The sequence below is a fragment of the Gopherus flavomarginatus genome, chromosome 5 (assembly GCF_025201925.1).
Source record: "Gopherus flavomarginatus isolate rGopFla2 chromosome 5, rGopFla2.mat.asm, whole genome shotgun sequence".
Taxonomy (NCBI): domain Eukaryota; kingdom Metazoa; phylum Chordata; order Testudines; family Testudinidae; genus Gopherus; species Gopherus flavomarginatus.
The window spans coordinates 58,869,329-58,891,872 of NC_066621.1; the positions used below are offsets into that span (position 1 = coordinate 58,869,329).

Genomic DNA, 22,544 nt, shown 5'->3' on the forward strand with positions numbered 1-22,544 from the left:
CTAGCCTTCAGGATGACTGATGGTCCAGTTACAGATGTATATAGTACATTTAATATTGCATATAGAATCCCAGGCATCATTACAGTCAAAGAAACAAGGAATCCACCTATTCTAAGACTAGCATCTGAAAAGAATTTCAGATTTTGGGTTTTAAATCCAAATTAAACCTAGGAGGAAAACAAAAATTGTATATTCACTCATACACTTGGATTAAAAAAATTAACTCTTCAGTACCAACTGCCAGCCCTGCAAGCTCAACCTGGGATCCTAAAGTCAGACTGGGTTCTTTCTGGTTAATTCCTCACCACTGGAAACACTGGTCTACAATTTTTGAGAAGTCATCTGCTTCAGAGATAAAATGTGATATTTATTATGTATTTTGATGTGCTGAATTCAAATATGACAATTAAAACAACTGATTAGCTACTGTTTCTAAGATATTTAAGTTTTTACATTTTATGTCTATGTATATTGTGTAGATAGTAGAGTTTTAGTCATAAATTGTAAACCTAGGTCTTTTCATGTGTTTATGGTTGCTTTACATGATAATATTTCACCTGTCCTGTTTATGTGACACTTTAAAAATTAGCAAAAGGGTTACATAAATAAATTTATTATGAAACAAAAGGCAAAAAACTATTCTGTACATAGTTTAGTCCTATTCAGTGTCTACTCGGCGCTTCTTGGCTTGTCTCTTGTATTCATTAAATGGAGAATCTCTTGTCACTGTCCAGCAATAGTCTGCAAGCATTGATGGGCTCCATTTGCCCTGATAGCCTGCCAGGAGATTCCACTGCTGTAGTCTGGAGACCAACAGCTCTGCCTTACTCGTGGGTAGTTCCAAATCCCTGACAAGGTCATTCAGTTCACCTTGTGTTATGAGGTGTGGTTCAGAGGAGAAGGATGGGAGAAAATGTGGGTCCTGTGACATTGATGGTTCAGGACCAGAAGTTTCATCCTCTTCCTCTTCCTCATCTGACTCAAGTGAGAATGATTCTGGTGCATCAGGAATCGGCAGTCCTTCTCCGTGGGGTATTGGGCGTATAGCTGATGGAATGTTTGGATAAGCTGATGGAATGTTTGGATAATGCACAGTCCACTTTTTCTTCTTTGACACACCTTTCCCAACTGGAGGCACCATGCAGAAGTAACAATTGCTGGTATGATCTGTTGGCTCTCTCCAAATCATTGGCACTGCAAAAGGCATAGATTTCCTCCTTTTCCTCTTCAACCACTGGCGAAGATTTGTTGCACAAGTGTTGCAGCAGATGTGTGGGGCCCACCTCTTGTCCTGATCTCCAATTTTGCAGCCAAAATATAGGTGATAGGCTCTCTTAACCATAGTGGTTATACAGCGCTTTTGTGATGCAAAAGTCACTTCACCACAAACATAGCAGAAGTTGTCTGCACTATTCACACAAGTACGAGGCATCTCTGCTCACTCTGGCTAAACAGAAATGTGTCCCTTTGCAAAATCAAACACTGACAAAGAAGAGAGCACGACACTGTATGATTTCTAGAGCTGATATAGGGCAATTTGTTCAACAGAGTGATGTAAGCTTCGTTATGATTGCATCATCCATGACGTCAAGGAATAACATGATGCAATTCATATCATGTATGACGCAATACTAGCTTCAGATTGCATCATTCATTGTTTTGCCTAAAAAGCAAGTACTGTCCAAACCCAGTCATAGATTTATTCATAGATCCAGACAAAGATGTATTTTAGTCATTTCTGGTTTAAATTGAGATCCTTTCCCTTTATAACTCACTTATCTTCCGCCATTCCCAAGTCAAGGGTCGTATATACTGACCCAATAGCATATCTTGAAAACTAGAGCCAATCAACAATTTCAAGCATCATTTTCGTTCTAACTGACCCAGCATTAGTAAAGTTGGACTACATTTATTTCAGAAGCATTTTGACTGTAGAGCAGTGTAATTGGCAAGAATTTTCTAGAGTGGAATGGCACTGCTCATTGACTGGGTTATCGGAAGATTTAAAAATTGTGTTGTGAATGCTAATTATCTATGGATGTCAGTATTAGAAAACTGGCCTGCTATTTAACATATTATTCACACCTGAACAGCAAAGGGACACCAGAGCATAGCAGGAGATGAAAGACAAACATAAGGAGAACCACGAGAAAACTGGCTTTTCCATTTTGAGCACCTGTATAAGGTCAGGGGTTAACTGGGAAGGCAAGATCTCACTTGAAGAAGAGTCTAGGTCATAATACATAAAACCTTTAGAGTTAACAGGACTAGTGCAGAAAAAGTGTACAACATCCTTCATGAAAATTAAATAACAGTCTATTTCATGAAGCTGCAGGGGCCATACCCCGCTCTGTCAAATGTTGTGTTCTTGTGCAAACTATTTTTCTTTGTGCATTTAGACTATAAACTCGTCAAGGCAAGAACCTAATATCTTTTTGGCACTAGCCTACTAGTAGATGGTACTGTGAACATTTACAGTGTGATATATTACTTATCATTTTCACTGAGTAAGTTAAAAAAATTGTTTAAAATGTCATAGAATTTACAGAAAAAAAATCAAGGGATGTCATTCTTGGTCTCTTTCTTTTATAATTCAGGGTACAGTGTGACGCTGGTAGACCAGTGCCAGCTCATGTCCAGGCACCAGGCCTCACTGAACACTTACAAATAAATGCATAGCTAGAAAGCAGTCTTGTTTACCTGTGTTAGCATTATCAAAATAAATATTAAATGTGAAAAAGAATGTGTGTAGTTCTTTACAGGATGCTGCATGTGCTGTTCTCACTCAGCTATACCCCCTGTTATAAAGTAATAGCAAACATTTGCATTGTATATACCCCTGTAACTAAGTAACCCATCAAAAGAAGCCTTGCGTAGTGCAAATAATGAACTGTAACAGGAAAATGCTAATTCCTGAGCATAGAAAGCAAATGGTCATTGCCTGTGAGATCAAAGTCTCAAAGTACATTATTCTCTCCCATCCATGACGGGACTTTCAGCTTTGTTTTATAAAAAGAAGCTATGCATATGGATTATCCCTGGGTTTGCACTGAAATACTTTTTGAATGGACAGATCACTACAACTTTGTCACTCTTTGGATTTAAATTGCAATATGTTTGTGTTATATGCTTGCTTACTTTAACATGTAAATTACTCTTGTATTTCTTTCCTAGTTAATAAACCTTCAGTTAGTTTATTACAGAATTGGCTACAGGAGTTGTCTTTGGTATGAGATCTAGGATACCGATTGATCTGAGGCAAGCGACTGGCCTGTTGGGACTGCAATCACCCTGAATATTGTGTGATTTTTGGTGTAAGTGACCATTTATCACTAAGTCCAGCTTGCCTGGGTCGTAAGATAGACTGGAGAGTCCAAGGGGACTGTCTGTGGCTCTATATTCGCACTGATATAGTGATCCAGGAGTTCACATTTGTTAGTGGATTGGTGAAATCTAATGGTAGAACGCACCACCAATCTGAGGTGGCTACCCTGTTTTTGACACTCATGATCATGAGCCACTCCAGACAGAATGACAGAGAAAACAGAAAAACACCTATCCCTTGATGACAGTTTGTATATCAGTTTGTTTACCTAGGTCACAGTGATGCAAATATTCGTTTGAAGGTGGAATATCAAATTGCAGGAAAGAGCAAATTCCCAGCTACACATACAAAAACTGGGACTTCTCTACCTCCCTAAGGATTATCTTTCTCCCTCAAAGGCAAGTTAATCAAAGCTCTCATCATTCCTTTGAAAAGCTACAATAGTGTAAAATATAAAAGAATGTATATTGTTGAAATGTTTATCTATACAATTACTTTTTTTAAAATCACATTTACAACCAAGGTAAGAAGACACTCCCCCTCCAGTGGAAGCACAAAAAGACCCAAGATGATGCAGGCAATAATCTAGCACAAACACTAAAAACTAAGTAAGCATATACTAAAAAAAGAGTTTATCATAGGTGGAGTCAAATAAACTCAAAGGCCCTGTATTTACGGAACAGCATGCCTTTTTCCAAAACAATAGACCTCAAATGAATCAATTCCCAAGAACCAATGACAGAACGAAGAGACAAGGGATTCACGATATGTTCAGGCAAGTTGGACACAATAAGCATAGCTTACATTTTATATGGAGCCTTTCATCCCAAAGTGCTTTACAAACTATATAAAGAGTTGAAGCAATAGAAACTATTTAAATAGTAAACACCACATAATAGTTTAGGAAAGGAACTGACAGTCAATTTCTAACTGAAACTGCAACGGGAATTTTGGTGAATTACATTCTACATACCGAGTTGGAATTTGGCCAGGATACCCAGGTTCCCACCTCTGCTCTTATACATATTCCCATGTGATTTATAACACATCATGACAACCTCAATTTAATACCTCATCCAAAAGACAAAAGAACTGTGTTTAATAGTGACTCAGAGAAAAGAACAACCCCTTACTGTGAATCACCAACATCACTTCAAGAGCAGCAAAGAGTCCTGTGGCACCTTATAAACTAACAGACGTATTGGAGCATGAACTTACGTGGGTGAATACCCACTTCATCGGATGCATGTGATAGGGCTGGATTTCAGGGCAAGCAATTCAGGCAGCCACCTGGGCTGACGGGCTTGGGGGGCACCAGGCCCAGAGTGCTGTCCGGAGTACTGCAAAGGATATACATTCTGTTTTCAGCATCAACTACCAGGTGGAAGATCCTCATGGACAATGTTACAAATCTGGCTGTGAAGCCATTAAAGGACACTCACTGGAAGAGCCGCATTAATAGCGTAAGGTCAGTTAGATACCAAGTGACTGAAGTTTACAATGTCCTGATTGAACTGTTGCACTTGAGTAAAGCTGAGGCCAGATTCCGACAGGAGACACAAAGCCTGGCAAACCAGATCATTGATGTCAAACGTACGGTCTCAGTTGTGGATTGGCACGTATCCTTTTCCAAGTAAACATTGTAAGCAACGCATTACAAACTCAGTCAATGGACATCACTACCATGCTACTTTGATGAGAAGCTGCCTCGATTTCATTGTGGCCTACAGAGACAACAGATTTGAAGATAACATCACTGCTGCCAAAGAAATGGCAGAAAACTTAGGAGTTGAGCTTCTTTTCAAGGAAGCTCATATTAATTGGAAGAAAAGACAGTTTGGTTACGAGGAAAGAGTTCAGGTGATGAGAAGCTTGGAAGAAAAATTCAAGAGAGGTTTTTTTGCTCGCTTATTGACACTGCTCAAGTGTCCATTGAAGAAAGGTTTGGACAAATGAAGCACCACAAGACTTGTTTTTTTATATGACCTTAGTAAACTGCTGGCACTTGAACAATTGTATAGACCTTCGCTGGGTGTTGACACACAGGGAATGTTCAAATGTTAATGATAAAGACCTTTATGTCGAATTGGACAGCAGGTCATATTTTACAATACGGGAAGCACAATCCATTCCAAGTTCTCCAATTCATTCAGTCATGAGGTAGAGCTGAAGGACACTCTTCCTAATGTGTGGATAGCTTTGAGGATTCTGCTCACACTGTCTGTCACAGTCATGAGCACAGCTTTTTGAAGCTCAGGCTCATTAAAAACATATCTTTGATTGATAGTGGTCAATAAGAAACTGACCTTGCTTGCTATTTTAACACTTGAAAATGCTTTTGGCCAGTCTTTGGATTTCTCTGACACTGTGCTTCAGTTTTCAAGGGCAAAAGCGAGAAAAGCGACCTTTTGAACTAAAGGACTAAGATTAACTTTCTAAGGCTGTCACCTACTATAACACTATTTAGTATTGGCCTACCCAACGTTAGTGCATAGTTCAATTATTGAAATACTGATCTGGCCCACTCTACTGAACTTGTGAGATTTGATGGGATCACACCATAAGATAGCGTTGCTGCACATTACAAACAAAGTTACCTATTTAGGGAAAAAGCATGCATTTCTCCACTCCCACCTCACATTACATCTTGTGGCTCCCAATGTTTCTGGAAATTCTGGAGGCAGATGCAAACTTGAAGAAGAGAGTTAGAAACTAGTAATGATGTCGTCCATCTGTGAACCTAAAAGTTTGTAGGCTCATGTCATGGTATAATTCCCCACTCTGAACCTTAGCATCCAAAAGATGGGGTACCAGCATGAATTCCTCTAAGCTCAATTACCAGCTTAGTACTTGTAGTGCTGCCGCCAACCAGGAATTCCAGTGCCTGGTACACTCTGGTCCCCTCAAAACCTTGCCCGAGGACCCCAAGACCCAGTCCCTCTGGATCTTAACACAAGGAAAGGAAACCCTTTCCCTCACCATTGCCTCTCCCAGGCTTCCCCTCCCTGGGTTACCCTGGAAGATCACTGTGATTCAATCTCCTTGAATCTTAAAACAGAGAGGAAAATTCACCTTCCCCCCTCTTTCTCTCTCCCCCTCCCAGATTCTCCCTGAGAGAGAAAGTAATCCTAACACAGAGAGAAAATTAACCTCTCTCTCCCCCTTCCCTCCTTTCTCCCCACCAATTCCCTGGTGGATCCAGACCCAGTCCCCTGGGGTCTCACCAGAATTTAAAAAAAACAATCAGGTTCTTAAACAAGAAAAGCTTTTAATTAAAGAGAGAAAAACAGTAAAAATTATCTTTGTAAATTTAAAAAATGGAATAGGTACAGGGTCTTTCAGCTATAGCCACTGGGAATACCCTCCCAGCCTAAGTATACAAGTACAAATTAAAATCTTTTCAGCAAAATACCAATTTGAACTCCTTTCAGACAAATACACATTTGAACTCCTTCCAACCAAATACACATTTGCAAATAAAGAAAACAACCATAAGCCTAACTCGCTTTATCTACCTAGTACTCACTATTCTGGATCTATAAGAACCAGTATCAGGGAGATTGGAGAGAAACCTGGTTGCACGTCTAGTCCCTCTGAGCCCTCAGAGTAAACAACAACCAAACACTAACAGCACACACAAAAACTTCCCTCTCTCAAGATTTGAAAGTATCCTGTCCTCTGATTGGTCCTCTACTCAGGTGACAGCCAGGCTCACTGTTCTTGTTATCTCTTTTGCCTGGAAAGGGTTATGAAGCACTTTTGTTCTATTAACTCTTACTTATCTGTTTATGACAGCTCAAAGTCATATTATTCACTAAATATTTGAGTGAGTGTGACAATTATGGTATTACTAACTCTCATTGGGGTAGCGAGCATGGGGAGTTCAGAAGTCAGAAGGCAGACCATAAAAACTCAGTATCATGATTTGGGGGCCAATATAAAGGTTTTTGAGGGTTCGACTCTCAATTTTTGGTGTTAGCAATACTGGTGCCATTTCACTTTGACTCCATCCCATCTAGGAGTTGGATGCTAAGGCTGCAGTTATTTCCATGGAGCATCTCTGCTACTGTTCTATTCCCTTGGGTAAACAGCATGTGAGGGAAGAGGGAGAGGGTTTTGTGATACTGGCAGACCAGATGCCAGCTTATGCCAAAGCCTCTAGGCCTTACTGAGCACTGACAAATGCATAGCTGGAAACCTGTCTGGTTCATCTGTGTGTCAGCATTGTTAAAACAGATGTTAAGTTGATAAGAATGTGTTTAGACTTGATTAAATGATTTTATGATGCTGCATGTATTGATCTCACTTATAATATCTGTAGCCCATGGCATAAGGTTACATTGAATTTTTATATTGTAAACCTCCGTAACTCATCAAACAGAAGAGAAGCCTTCTGTAAGAAGTCTGCATTTTCATTAGAGAAGATGCTAGGTCATCCTGCTCAACCAGAAGACCTTTGAAACCAACTGAGACATAGACTCATAGACTTTAAGGTCAGAAGGGACCATGATGATCTTCTAGTCTGACCTCCTGCACAACGCAGGCCACAGAATCTCACCCACCGACGCCTGTATCAAACCCCTAACCTATATGTCTGAGCTACTGAAGTCCTCAAATCATGGTTTAAAGACTTCAAGGTGCAGAGAATCCTCCAGCAAGTGACCCATGCCCCATGCTGCAGAGGAAGGCGAAAACTCCATAGGGCCTCTGCCAATCTGCTCTGGAGGAAAATTCCTTCCCGGCCTCAAATATGGCAATCAGATAAACCCTGAGCATGTGGGCAAGACTCACCAGCCAGACACCCAGGAAAGAATTCTCTGTAGTAACTCAGATCCCACCCTATCCCCATCCCAGGCCACTGGGCATATTTACTGCTAATAGTCAAAGATCAATTAATTGCCAAAATTAGGTTCTCTCATCATACCATTCTATCAAGCTTAGTCTTGAAGCCAGATATATCTTTTGCCTCCACTGCACCCCTTGGAAGGCTATTCCAGAACTTTACTCCTCTGATGGTTAGAAATCTTTGTCTAATTTCAAGTCTAAACTTCCTGATGGCCAGTTTATATCCATTTGTTCTTGTGTCCACATTGTTCCTTGATGTCTCACACCCAAAGACTTGTTAATTGCATTCCTCACCCATTCCAGGAAAAGGAAATGTGCACATGAACTCATCACATCAGCTTGGACTCTGGGAAGAAGAAACTGGGTTCTTTTTTCTGCATGGACTCTACAGGGGCAAGAATCACCAAACATAAGCTAAAGGTCCCCAATTGTTTTTCCTGGGTTCGCCCTAAAGGACATATGGAGTTTGCTTATTATAGAAGATTCTATTATCTTTTGGAATCTAAGACTGTAATTCATTTGTGTGTGCATGTTACCTGCTCTAACCTTGTAAATAACTCTCATCTCTTTTTTTAAGATAAACCTTTAGCTTATTACAGGACTGGCTGCAAGAATTGTCTGCAGTGAGAGACTTAGCGTGCAACTGACCTGGGGTAAGTGACTGGTCCTTTGGGACTGGGAATAACCAGAACATTGTTGTGATTTTTGGTGTAAGGGACCATCTATCACAAAGGCAGGCTTGCCTGGATGGCAAGACAGACCGGAGTGGCCAAGTAGATGGTCTGTTTCCAGACAGGGTTCCATGGTAAAACTGTTATAGCGCTTATGGAGTTCACTTTTGCCACTTGGTTAGTGAAATCTAATTATAGAACATACAATCAATTTGGAGTTCATACCTTGCTTCTTGACAGTCTTCCATGAGGTTGGCACCCACATTTGTGAGCCACTCCGGACAGTTTGACAGGCTTTTCCACAAATTTTCCCTTGCATGGACCCTCACTGCCTACCTGTGTTTCTCAGCAAGTGAAAGAAACAGATAGCCCCCTATTCTCCCAATACATGCTATTCCAAATTCGCTGGGACCACTTCGTTCTATTTTAAATTAATAAATAAAAGGCTCAAAGACTTAAGGGCTATTCCCAAACTCCAGGTTTAGGACATGCAAGTAGAATTCATGCCTTTATCTGAAAGCCCTGATGTGTTTAACTTGGAGCACAACTCTCTGTTGGCCTATACTTTCTAAACATTTATAAAACAGATAATATGAAGAAGTCAGACAATTGCAGTTTAACACAGAAAAGCAAAAGCTTAAGGATTTTGATGCCAAAATTATGTGGTGAGCAGGGAGCACAGAAGAAATTACATTTAAAGATTTTGGTCATTCATGTAATATATGAGACCAGAAAGACACAACTGCAGTTATTATATAGAGATACATCATCCAAAAAGCTGAGTGTAAAATAAAACTGAAATGCAACTATAAGTGCTTACGATGAAAACAACATAAAACTTAACAAGCAGCCAACAATACCAACTAAATTATCTCCCACAAGGTGGCATCTTTGTTCCACATTTTCTTTCTATAACAGCATGGATGGAATTGACCTATTATTTATAAAAAAAAATACTGTCTCTCCTCAAACAAAAATTGTTCTTGGAGGTCAATTTATAAGGACATAAATCAGAGTTTATATTCAGCAGTTAGCAATTATCTCTAAAATTATATCTAAAAATCACTTACTGATTCCACATTTCAGAAATGAACCAATTTGCAAGTTACGACTTTAATCTCAAAATTTCTCCATTTCTATTTAACTACTAAATGTGAAAAGGCAAACTGCTTTCTAAGTGGCTGAAGAAATAAGCTCTTTGGATATTCTGTCATTAAAAACCTACATGTTTGTGTAAGATTTACCTTAAAAATCATGTATTTAAATTTTAAATCCAAGAGATGGCAGGCTTGAGGTGCTCTGTTTTTTCTGGAAAAGGACTGGGTAGAAAAGAATAGTGAAAAAAAACCCAGGATGGTGGGCTTAACGTAAATTCACATTTGACATGCATGTTGGACTGCATGCCTTTTTCTTGTTTCTGATACAGATACTTGATGGTCTTGAATTACTTCAGTACATTTCAGTGGATTTTCACTCCTCCTATAATGAAATTTCACTCTCCTACAACCTGGCTTTTCTGCATTAACTCCACAGAACAGAGGTTCTCAAACTGTGGTCAGTGGACCACCAGTGGTCCACGAGTTACATTCAAGTGGTCCACATTGTTCCCTCTAAGGTGCGCGCCTGGGCACTAATTAGGTGCCTGAAGAAGACACACATGTACGTTGAGGTGGTGGCCTTGGGGGGAATATGGGGTAGGTGGGAGGGGGTAGTGGGGTGAGAAGAGGGGGTGGGGAAATTTGGGACACGTAGGGCTGCAGCAGCCAGAGAAAGAGGCAACTTTCCCCAGCTCCAGGTCTGTGGCTGCCGATGAGAGACGGCCTTCTTTCCCAGCCCCAGCTTGGGGGCTGCTGCAGCGGGGAAGAGGATACATCCGTCGCATTAGAAAGGTAAAACTACTGATATGGAAATATGAGCTGTGCGCTTTTATTTGTAGAACAAAAAAAGTTAATTATTAAGGGTTTTTTTAATATAGCGCTTTTATCCAAAGTGCTTTACAATACTTAGCTAATGGTACAAACAACATTTGGAAAGATCATTAAATGGTCTTCCGAGACCCCCAGCAATTTTCAAGTGGTCCGTGGGAAAAAAAAAAAAGAGTTTGAGAACCACTGCCGCAGAATACAGCAAGGAATATTCTGAATTTCTGGAAACTCTAAGTTCTAAAATCTTTTTTAAATGGCCTGTTTACTATCTGTAATATATTTGGATTCCTATGATTCACATATCATTTACACTCCTTTGTATTAAGCACAAAGGTCAAGCCATCTGCTTCTCTAATGTAAAATATACAAAACCTCTGTCCACCAACATTAGTTATACAGTACATAATGAAAGCTAATCCAGAACATGATCTTCAGTTCACAGCTTGACAAAAGGACACTGCATGAAAAAAGGAACTGCACCAGCAGGAATGTAAAAAGAACTTATGAATAAATAAACAGGAGTGTCAAATGAGCAAACCAGAGCAATTCTCGACACAGATTATCAAAAATATTAGTTCTAGAGTTTGAAGGAACTTCTTTCACAAACCTGGTGTCTTCAGTTACTTTCTATATCATTTTAGCTACAAGCATAGCTTAATTTTACATCAGGTAGCTTTCTTCTTCCTTGCACCACCAATTTTCTTGAGTTGAATATATTAAGGCAAATGTGAATTATTTCTCACCATGCACTGGTGAACAAGTTTCACCATTTCTCATCTACTAGGAATACATTCCAGGCTAGAGGCAAAGCATTTGCAGCATAAAAGTTTGTTTGCATCTGTATTCCCCATTACGACATCTCAAGGCTCTAGTTTAGCACAAGAATGAGTAGTTTTGGGTAACCAGCAGCTTTACCTTGTACTGAAGTTAGGTTTTTTCTTCATATCACAAAAGAAGAATCCTGAGGTTGCCACATAACGCATTATCCAGATGCGTCAAGTGGCACAAACAGCAGACACAGGAGGTTCTCCTTGCACATCAAACATTGCAGCTGCTGAAGTATCAACTGAAGTAAACTCTGAAAACAGTTCCTTTGAAGACACATGCTTTTATTATGATACATACAGTGTAAATTATATTTGGAATAAGAAAATGTATATTGTTACATTATTAACAAAAGCATGATTAAGTTCCTCTAGTCATATCAGAAATCACAGGCACATGCATTATTTACCAGACTTCTTTAGAATTCCATGCAGAAAATGCAGTGGTTTAATGGTAGAGCGTATATGTATAAATTTGAACATATTAGGGGTTCGATTTTCACAAATGTTGAGCACCCACAATGCCAACTGAAGTCAACAGGAGTTATGGTTGCTCTCTGAAAAACAGATCCACGGTAAAAATATTGATGAATGAGGTCTTTTGAGGTCAAAAGAAGGCACCAATGCTAACAGAGACTACTTACCCAGATTGCTAATGTCAGAGTTATTTTAAAAAATTATAGACCAGGTATTATTACAGCTATGACTTCCCCATAGTACGCACCTATACACCAGAAAAATCTGTCTCTGGTAATACATTTTTATAATATTTTTAAAGTATTTCAGTTCCAGGAGAGAATGTAGTAAGTTGCACTGAGAAATGTGCCTTTTCCTGACAAATGTACTGATTGTGAGACTGTCAATAAATAATAATAATAAAAGTTTACTAAACACATCCCTACGTAAAATCTGAGTCATAGAGCATATATTGCATGCAAATCTTTGTTCCTTTGGGAAAAGATCTATTACTTAATGACAACTACAAATATAGAATTTTGCATATTTCCAAACCAAGTCTCACATAAAAAGTAGATTTTGAAATGTTATATACAGCATTTAGAAGTGCACTCTACCTTCTTGCAAGGCAATACTTTTAATATGCCAAGAGAGAAGAGCACATATCTTGATATATATTCTAGTATGGGCAAGTATGCTGTTATTGTTATTTACTCCTCTAACTTTGTTATACCATATATTATACGTCTTGCCTGTATCTATGCAAAGAGAAGCAACAACTTTTTGAAAAACATTAAGATGTTGCTCCTACCACCATTCCCTGTCAAAGGAAGCCTAGAAGTTCTTAAAAAGTACAGAGAGCATTCCACATCACCTTTGTAAATGATCATTTTATTTTTATAAAGACGACTAATAAGTGAGGGACTACATTTTCCCAACTTCTTGCTTGTTTTCCTAATATGAATAAAATTATAATGACGAGAGAAAGAGAACACCACAAAGCTGTGCAAAAAGGATGCTGGCCTCTTTTAACCTGCTGATTTTGAGTCAAACAGTTACACTAAATATACCGCAGCAGGCCAGGACAGCTAATTTTACAAAGAAAGAAAGGATACTATTGGAAATATTTCAAAATGGTAATCTATTTTAATACAGTAAATAAACAAAATCAACAGACATTCTGATTTATGAAGGATAAGTTCATTTCCTAGATGGAACAGTTAAATATTTTGGTTAATGACATGGAACAATTCTTACACTGTGAAACACTTGAGAGGTCTGGGGATGCAAAGAGGTATAATTAAAAGGTATTATTTTGTCCACAATTATAAATGATATAATTTATACTATTTCCAAATTAAATATGCTTTATTTTCTTTTAAAAGAGAAAGAGAGAGAGAATCCTTTCAGAAGACTGCAATGCATATTTCTCTACTTCACTAGCTAACTAATAAAAATTCTCTACATATACTCAAGAGTCCTTCCAAGTATTTTCCAGAGTAGGTATTGTTTAAAGAACATGCTTGTACTTTGCAGAATGGAAGATCATCAAAACCACACATTCTTTCCAATACTGTATTATATGTATATTTGTGATTAAATTTAATGCCTTGTCCACAGGATACAGAAAGGTTTTTCCACCCATTAGAATGCTAAGGCCCACTCCTTCAACTCCTTGTTCACCTACAATTTCAGTTGAGGAGAGAAGCAAAGAATGAGGGCACTAAACATCCTAATATGATACGATGGTATCACAAACATACCAATCTATGAAACGCACACTGGACCATTTTCAAATTGCATCTGAATAGTGTCCAGCATTTCTTCAATTTTCTGCACAATTTAAAGAGTTAAACAGGTTTTGTAGTAGATAACAACTAATTTATATCACAAGAAGACGAGCCAGATACATTATTTGCCTACTGGAAACCGTGGACTGAATCTTAAAACTAAAGATAATTTTGTATATCTAAAAAAATGTGAAAATTAACAAATGATACCATAAAGAACACTCGGATGCCTTCATGAAGGAAAAAAGAATGGTCTTTGGAGAAAAAGGTATAAAACTTGTCCCTGTTCTCCTTACACATATGAATCCAATGAAATATAACCCAGTTCATTTGAAATGCACTAGAAATCTATTAACTAATAAAGGCCAGGGGAAAATTTTCTGAGAGCCAAAGGCCATAATCCACCTTCAAATATTCAGAAGTAATTCCCACATATTCACTGTCATTTTCCCATATTGACTTAAGACATGTATTAGTGTAGAATTTAGCTCTAAATGTGTTTTATAGGCAATAAAGATATTTTAGAAATTCAAGTCATTTGCATTTATTTCAAACAAGTTCTTAAACTTCATTCTTATCTCACTAAAATCAGTTTTCCTCAAGTCAGAATTATAATAATTTATTTTAAAAACTAAAACTATAATGCTACTTCCAACTCTCCAGCTGAAGTGTTTTCCACAAGGTTTCAATAAAAGGCAAGTTCAACAAACAGAGTCTAAAATCTATTTCAGAATGACTAACTTAATTCCTCCAATGGAATTGAATCCATTTATACTAATCCATTTATACTGAATATGGCTCCAGGAATCCTTCAAAGTGGGGGGAAATTTTGTAATACAGATAAGGGCTGAACCAACTGTCTTCAACACTGCAGTAATTTGAAAAGTGCCCATATGCTCATGTGCCCGGACATATTCTGTCTGTACTATTGTTGGAGTCATGTTGGTCGCAGGATATTAGAAAGACAAGGTGGTTGGTGAAGAAGTTGGTCCAATAAAAGATATTACCTCACTCACCTTTTCTCACTATGGACATATTCTCATCTCCAGAACATCAGACAAGACCAAAACTCCAGAATGTGTACAGTGAAAATGAAGGTACGATTGTAGCACAGGTAAGTGTACCCTACGCTATCTTTAATCTAGCTAGCATGAGTAACAATAGTAGAGAAGACATGGTGACATAGGCTTCAGCGTGGGCTAGCAACCCAGGTACATACCCAGGGTCCCCAACAGATACTTACAGGGGCAACTAACCCCAGTGGAAGCCCATGCCACCATGTCTTCATTGCTAGTGTTACTGACTCTAGCTAGAGTAAAACTAGTATGCGTACACCTAGCCATGCTACAATCACACCTTCACTTGCAACGCAGACATACCCTACGATTTTGGTTAGTTTCTCTAGTGATCGGGGAAAGCTAATTTTTTTAAGACAATCCAGGAAAGACACTTGCTATCTTTGAGTCCCTGGACAGAGAGAAACTACCAAACCAGAAACCTAATACATAATCTCATCCTACTCCTATTGAAGTGAACGGGGATTTACTTTCCTCAACTACTGCATTAGATCAAAACAATACAAATTTCAAAATACAAAACCCTAGTCCAGCCTCACATAATGGAACTAACATACAGTAGAATCTCAGAGTTACAAACCAGAGTAACAAACTGACCAGTCAACCACACACCTCCTTTGGAGCTGGAAGCACTCAGTTAGGCAACAGCAGAGACAAAAAATCAAACAAACCAAATGCAGTAAAGTATTACATTAAACATAAACTACTTAAAAATAAAAGGGAACGTTTAAAAAAAGATTTGACAAGATAAGGAAACTGTTTCTGTGCTTGTTTCATTTAAATTAGGATGGTTTAAAGCAACCTTTTTCTTCTGCATAGTAAAGTTTCAAAGCTGTATTAAGTCAATGTCCAGTTATAAACTTCTGAAAGAACAACCATAATGTTTTGTTCAGAGTTATGAACAACCTCTATTCCCGAGGTGTTTGTAACTTTGCGGTTCTACTGTAATATAAATATTAAGTTTAAAAAATAGTTTAAAAAAGAAACAGTTAAAGGATTGGGGAGGGGGAGGTTGTATTGATATTAACAGAGGATTCAACATCAGGAAGCCTAATGCAAATTTAATTATAATCTCAAAGAATGACTCAATTCTCTAGTGACCCACAAAAAGCTTCAATGTTGTTTTAAATGAAGATTTTTGATTAAAGGGTTTAGGTAACTGAGGTTCCACTGCAGAGTAAAAAATAGACACCATAAATACGCATCTCAGAAAAGAGGCTCAATAGAAATAATTTGGAAGCTATCGTACTTTTAATTTTTATATCCACAGTTGCATATTCTGTACAAAGAGGAAAACACAAACTGCCATGAACACCAACAAGGTAGGTGTAGGAGTGAAAGAAAAAAAAAGTTTGCCATTTGAAAACTATTTGCATAACGAAAAGTGGCAGTAGAAATTTCACACTCCTTCTCAGGCAGGCTTTAACTGTACTATTCCACTGAGTATTTGAGCAAAGCTGCAAAGAGCAGATGCTAACACTTTAATTAATTCTTAAGATCCTTTTGGTTTACTATAGAGAGAGAATGTGAAATACTTAGGGTGAACTAAATTGAACATCAAGTACACTGAGTTTTTTGATTGCAAATTGATTTTCCTCACAGCAGGCTATCAGTGTCATTTCAGACAAGCATTGCATTGAGATACATACCAACTCTTCATAACTTTTAACTATGTTCAACAAAACATTGAGATCAGAAAGTTAGTCAAATCTTTTAGGCTATTCTTAAATTCCAGAAAGGGCATTTGACACCAGATGATCAGGTCAAGTAACGTACAATAAATCAAAATATGAATTCATACACAAAAAGTTTTCTTGTGCACCAGTTAAAGTTGCTATATTACAACATAACTGGCACAAAAGCAAATCTACGAATAGTTAAGCTATCTAATGCTACATTCTCTCAACATATTCTGTGTGGAGCAATATTGACAACTGCATATTTTTATAGGTATTTTTTTAATGTTTTAAGCATTTGATGTCACACACATGCAAATCTGTTTCTCTCTTCTCCTAGGTTCCCCTCAGCTCAGAATGTGGCTAGAGGCAATCTTGGGCCAACTAATTTTCACCAGTTTATCGAAGTGGCTTTCCTTGTGTGTTGAATCATGATCAGACACAAGAGCTGGTTAAGCACTGGAAGACAGCTCAGAACTCTGTTTGGCAGGGGGAGTGAGTTAGTTCTCCTCCCAGTTAGTTCTCTGACTTATAGCTTTTAGAGACTGAGACATGGAGAAGAAAACAACAGTGAGAACTCCTGACAAGATGAGCTCTGAGCAGCGTTCCTGGGACAGCCCCAGGGTTCCCATGGTTCATCGTGGCAGAAGATCCTCTGCAACAAACCATGAGAAGTTTGCTGGTCCAAAGACTGCCATTGATTTGCCTTCTAAGGATGGGAGATACCAGGTCAGGAAAAATGAGATTGCATTGGGGAACAGAGGAAGGAGTATTGCCAACCACAAAGGTTCAAAAATCATGAATCAGAGCTCAAGAAATGAGACATTTTAAAATCATGTTACTTAAGAGCAATAAGTAAGTCTACATTATTTTCCATCTGACATCTGATGTTTGAGCCATTACGGAGAAACTGCCCGGCTTCAATTTGTATGCAGTCATTTCTTGTTCAAAATTCAACTTTGAATGCACAAACATATAAGCCTTCCAACTGGCTGCTTGAAAGAGTACTCCACTTCCCCTCTATTAAAACCTAGAGTAGAAGAGGGGGATAGTTGATTAGTAACTATCGCTATCCTGCTGCCACCATCTGACCCTTCCTGTTCCTTTCTCTGTTCTATCATCTCCTGCCTCTCAACAGCCCCAAATATTGGCTTTCCCCTTCTTATCAATTTCTCTCTCCTACTGCATAGCACACCTACTTCTCCCTCATATCCCTCCACATTCACCTACATCTCCACAGCCTCCTTATTTGATCATCCCTGTTCCCTTAGCCTCCTTATCTGCCTATTAACCTGCTTACCACACTGTTCCTTCCTCATATTCACCGGCTCCTCATGGGGTCCCTCCCTGCCTCCTAAAAACAGAAGGACAGCATGGATTCACTCCTATTGGGAACAATAGGAGGTATTGGCCAACTTTACTACAGGTAACCTAAAAGTTCATCTGCAAAGGCTATAGGGAGAGGGCAGCTAGCTTAGGGCATGTCTACACTTACCTCTGGAGCGATCGATCCAGCAGGAGTCAATTTATCGCGTCTAGTAAAGACGCGATAAATTGACCGCCAAGCGCTCTCCCTTCGACTCCGGTACTCCACAAGAGGTGCAGGCAGAGTCGACGGGGGAGCGTCAGCACTCGACTTACCACAGTGAAGATATCCCAGTAAGTAGATCTAAGTACGTCGACTTCAGCCACGTTATTCACGTATCTGAAGTTGCACAATTTAGATCGATTTCCATCCACTCACCCCCAGTGTAGACCAGGCCTTAATTGAGGGGAGACTGTGGTCTATGTCCTATCAAGAACAATGGTGGAGTTTCTGTAAAAAAGCATTCTATTCGCCAGTCTCTGCTAGCGCACAAACTTTCCATTATAAAATGTAATTGGAAATGATTCATTAAAGATATTTTGAAAATATGAAAAGTGGCTTGGGTGGGACAGATTCTCAGAATGATGGTTAAGTGAATTTTAGTAATTGTGGGACTGTCTTTTCCCCCAGATGAGTTTTAAAAAAGAGGGGCCTTCTTATAGGGCCTATTTCTGATTAGGTTTAACCCAAACAAAATGTACTTGAAAATGTTCCAAAAATTCCATCTTTAAGAACATAATACATTGTGTAAATCTGGGGAAATACAATGTATTCTTCATACAAAACGAAGAATTTGGATCCCCACGTTAAGTGAAAAATTCAAATAAATTTAACTAGGAAGTCACAACCAATGCCTTCATAATACTAGAACATATTTTGCACACACCCTTAAAATTATGAAACAACAGCTAAATATACTATTTGTATACTATTTGTTTCTAGTTGATTCTTTCTTGTTGCCTTTTTATACAATGCTGTATTACCTGTGAGATATAAAATAAGTAATTGAAAATTAGGAAAAAAATTAGTTAATTATTCTACAGCAATGATATAATAATTAATTATATTACTTTATTGTCCCTTACGTTCTAAAACTGCAGTTATGAAATTATTTTAATTTAATATTTCAGAAAGGATTTAATAATCAGAGTTACACAGTTCAATAAATTGCTGGAGGAAAGCTGTACTCAACTAGTGTAATAGGCGAGTACAACTTCCAGGTTGTCTACAATAACCAAATGGCATGCTGACCAAGGCACATGTAAACAAGCATTTCAAATTAAACAGAAAAAGGATGAGGAAGAGATGATCTTGGGGTGGGTGGGACAAAGTCAAAAAACTGCAGACTAGTGAGCCCTGCTGGAAGGCAGTCATTTTCAAATGTAACTTTAATTTTACAAACACCTACTAACTATACCAACTTCATTTAATTGCTTTTGAACTGCCCATCATCTTGGCAACCAGGACATTTTCTAACTTCTATTGAATTTGTCCTTTTCCAACTAATTCTTTTTTGGTAAGGATCAGAAATTAATAGCTATTTTTGTTTACATAATAACTACCACTTAAAATTCACTAATCTCTGTGTTTTTTGAATGATGAATTTTAGAAAAATTATTTCAATTTTGAGGATCCTGCTACAGTCTTGGTGGCATAAAACACACACATGCAAGCCTTCACTCCCATTGTAGCCTTAGCTGAATTTTTACAGCTTTAGGAAATATTTCAAATGTCTGTTTTAAATCAGCAATAAATGTTTTTAGTATATTTAACTGAATTTAGTGTTTGCCTAAGATACTAGATTGAATTCTGGAAAATGATATCCCTCACAAACAGGTAAAGCAACGGCAGCAATAGTTTACCAGATCAATTTATCAATGTGTCCTAGCCTTGGCCTATACCATGTCTAAAAAGTCTCCATGCTAACTCAATCCTTAGCCTCTTTGCTGCTACTAGGGTGACAACAGAAATAGTGTTTCTTTGATGTGGAGGGATGGTGGGAGGAGACTCACCGTGAAAAACTGAAAGGAATTATTTTTGCTAAGAGTATGTTTAAAAGTTCCTATAACGCTTTACATCAGCAAAAATTTGCAAGTTTAGATTTTTGTCTCTTACCGCAATCCTCCTTTAACAATATAACTCTCTGCACTGTGTCTTGCTAGTGAAGGAGTTTTCACAACATCTGGGAGCTCAACATAGCTCTGCTGTTTTTGACAGTTAAGTGAGTTTGCAGAAGAGCACAAAACTTTATGGCTTCACAGTCAATTAGATTTGGGGGGGTATCTTTGTTTTTAGTTCAATGACAAAAGAATGGCAGATTTTAAATTAGATATTTATAAAACAGATGATTTGCTCCATTAAGTTCTTTTAAGGAAGGGCCATTTTGCACAAAACTTTCAAGTGTCCCTTTAACATACAATATACTTGCCTCGTTTCTCTGAAGACTTATTATGCATTCTGCACAACTGTTTTGAAGATGACTTCTAGCATAATTAAAATATTGCACATCTCTCAGCTGAGTACACTGCTTTCACGATTTTTTTTACGTTAACCTTATTTCAAAACAGATACCGAGTAATAGTCTTTATACCACTCAACTGATTTCCCAATACCTCCAGGTGACGGCAGTATCATCTTCAGCACTTATATCTGTTTTGAAGTCTGCTTTCCAGATCACTTAAAAATAGTTTTAATAGTGCAATGGAATTTACCAATTTTATTGGTAGAAGGAGCTGAAGGTAAATGAGTTAAGAGCGGGAAGCTGATGATTTGCCCTTCACAATACCTGTACAGACGCAGGACTGCACTGGCAACAACACTGTCAGTCACTCCCAACAACCAGAATGAAGCAATGGTGCTTCCCGAGCTGCATTTTTAATGCAGACTAACTTTTAACTACGAAGACTACAGGTGTATCCCCATTTAAAAACACAGCACTAAGGAGAGGGACGTGCCAAAACCAACCTCACTTTCTAGGTTTACAGATTACGATCAAGCCAGGAAATCGCAGTCCCGCTTCCCACAACTAGCGCCGGTTAACTGAAAACAGCCGCCCCCAAAAAGTTAACGGCACAAACAGGGAATAAGGCTCTCTCGCGGACCCCCGCTCCCCGCGCCGATGGGGGCAGACCGCGCCGCGGGCCGAGCATTGCCCGGGCGCTGCCGAACTCCCGAGAGGAGGCGGCGCCGCACCCGAGCCCGGCTGGACCACACGACCCCGAGCGCGAGTCTCGGCCACATGCCTCGCGGACGTGCCCAGGCAGCCGCGGCCGCCGGACGGAGCAGAGCCCCGCGGGCAGAGGAGGCCGCTGCGATCCGATCCCAGAGCGGGGCCCGCACGCCGCTTTCTAGCCCACACTGCGCGGGCGGGGGTGGAAACCCCTCGGCCAGCTGCTGTGGTGCGGGCGGGAAAGGGCGCGAGCCTGAGCGAGCCCGAGCTGCGCTTACCTCTCCGCGCACGCACCGTCGGGGCTCAGGTGCAGCTGCCCCCGCGCTGGCAGGCGGGTGCCGCCCGGGCAGGGACCGGGGCGCTGCAGGGGGCTGGGCCCGCCTCCGCCTGCGTCGCGTTGCCATAGCAACCAGACAACTTGCGAGCTGCGGCACTGGCGGCTCCAGCCGCGGGGAACTCGGCCCTGGCCGCAGACCTGGGCCGGACACTTACCCGCCGGCCCCGTTCGCCTGCCCTCGGGCCGCGCCGCACAGACACTTCAGAAACTTTTCGCCCCGGCCCCCTGCCTGGGAACTGCGCAGGGTACAGGGGCCGCGCGGGGACAGCCGCAACAGAGCGCGGAGCCGCACCTCCCCCACCGGGGCCGGACAGCGCCTCGCGGCGGGGTGGGGAGGGAGGAGAGACCCCCTCGGAGCCACAGACACCCCCCCCCCAGACTGTGGAGCCAGGGGAACTCCCCGCATAGCTACTGCCCCCTCCCAGCCCCGCACTCCTGGGAAGGACTGGAGCCCCCCCCCCCCCCGGTACTGACCCCCCCCAGCTGTACGAAGTTAATTCCTAAAATGCATCCGAAATTGACATTATGAGCTTGATTCGGCCTAATTCAAGTCACTGTCAAAACTCTAAAACTCTTAAGAGTTTGAGACCAGGCCCCACCTGTCCTAGCGTCAGATCTGGCCGCCAGATCGGTGTGAGCCAGCTCCCGGTGCTGAACACCTTGCAATACTTGCTTTTGCTTAGCAAATGCAATACGTGCCGGTGCTGTGTTTGAGAACTTGTGCAAATTCCTGATGTTGTAACAGGAAGTCACACACACAATCTTATCAAAGGTGAGGTGACTGGACACTTAAGCAGAAATTGTAGGGTCATCCTTACAGTGTAATCTGTATTAGTTTAGTACATTATCAAACAATCTAGTTTTTAAAAGTAAAAGAGGTGTACATTAGACTGAATTATCAGCATATTTCAAGAGTCCTGAAATATTAGACATTTATTAAAGCACTGTAAGAAAGTAAACTTGTCTTGGATTCTATTTTCTATGTCCAAAAGCACTTTCTTATAGAACAAAAATGTGTATATTTGGCATTTGCTGTACTGCCTTTGTATGAATTAATGAATCATTATATATACACATACACACA

General features: G+C 39.8%; 1 protein-coding gene across 6 annotated transcripts in view; it reads right to left on the reverse strand.

Annotated features, from left to right (window-relative positions):
- The window catches only part of STK33 (serine/threonine kinase 33), a 91,759-nt gene extending 69,651 nt beyond the window's left edge, over positions 1 to 22,108 (reverse strand). For 2 of the 6 annotated variants that reach the window (XM_050954552.1, XM_050954549.1), the window contains exon 1: positions 11,682 to 11,857. The gene's annotated coding sequence lies outside the window, so the exon portion shown is untranslated. Of the gene's footprint in view, positions 1 to 11,681; positions 11,858 to 21,401; positions 21,415 to 21,615; positions 21,680 to 22,059 lie in introns of those variants that run through there. The other 4 variants (XM_050954551.1, XM_050954550.1, XM_050954548.1 and 1 more) reach the window with 4 other exon arrangements.
- Positions 22,109 to 22,544: the final 436 nt, after the last annotated feature.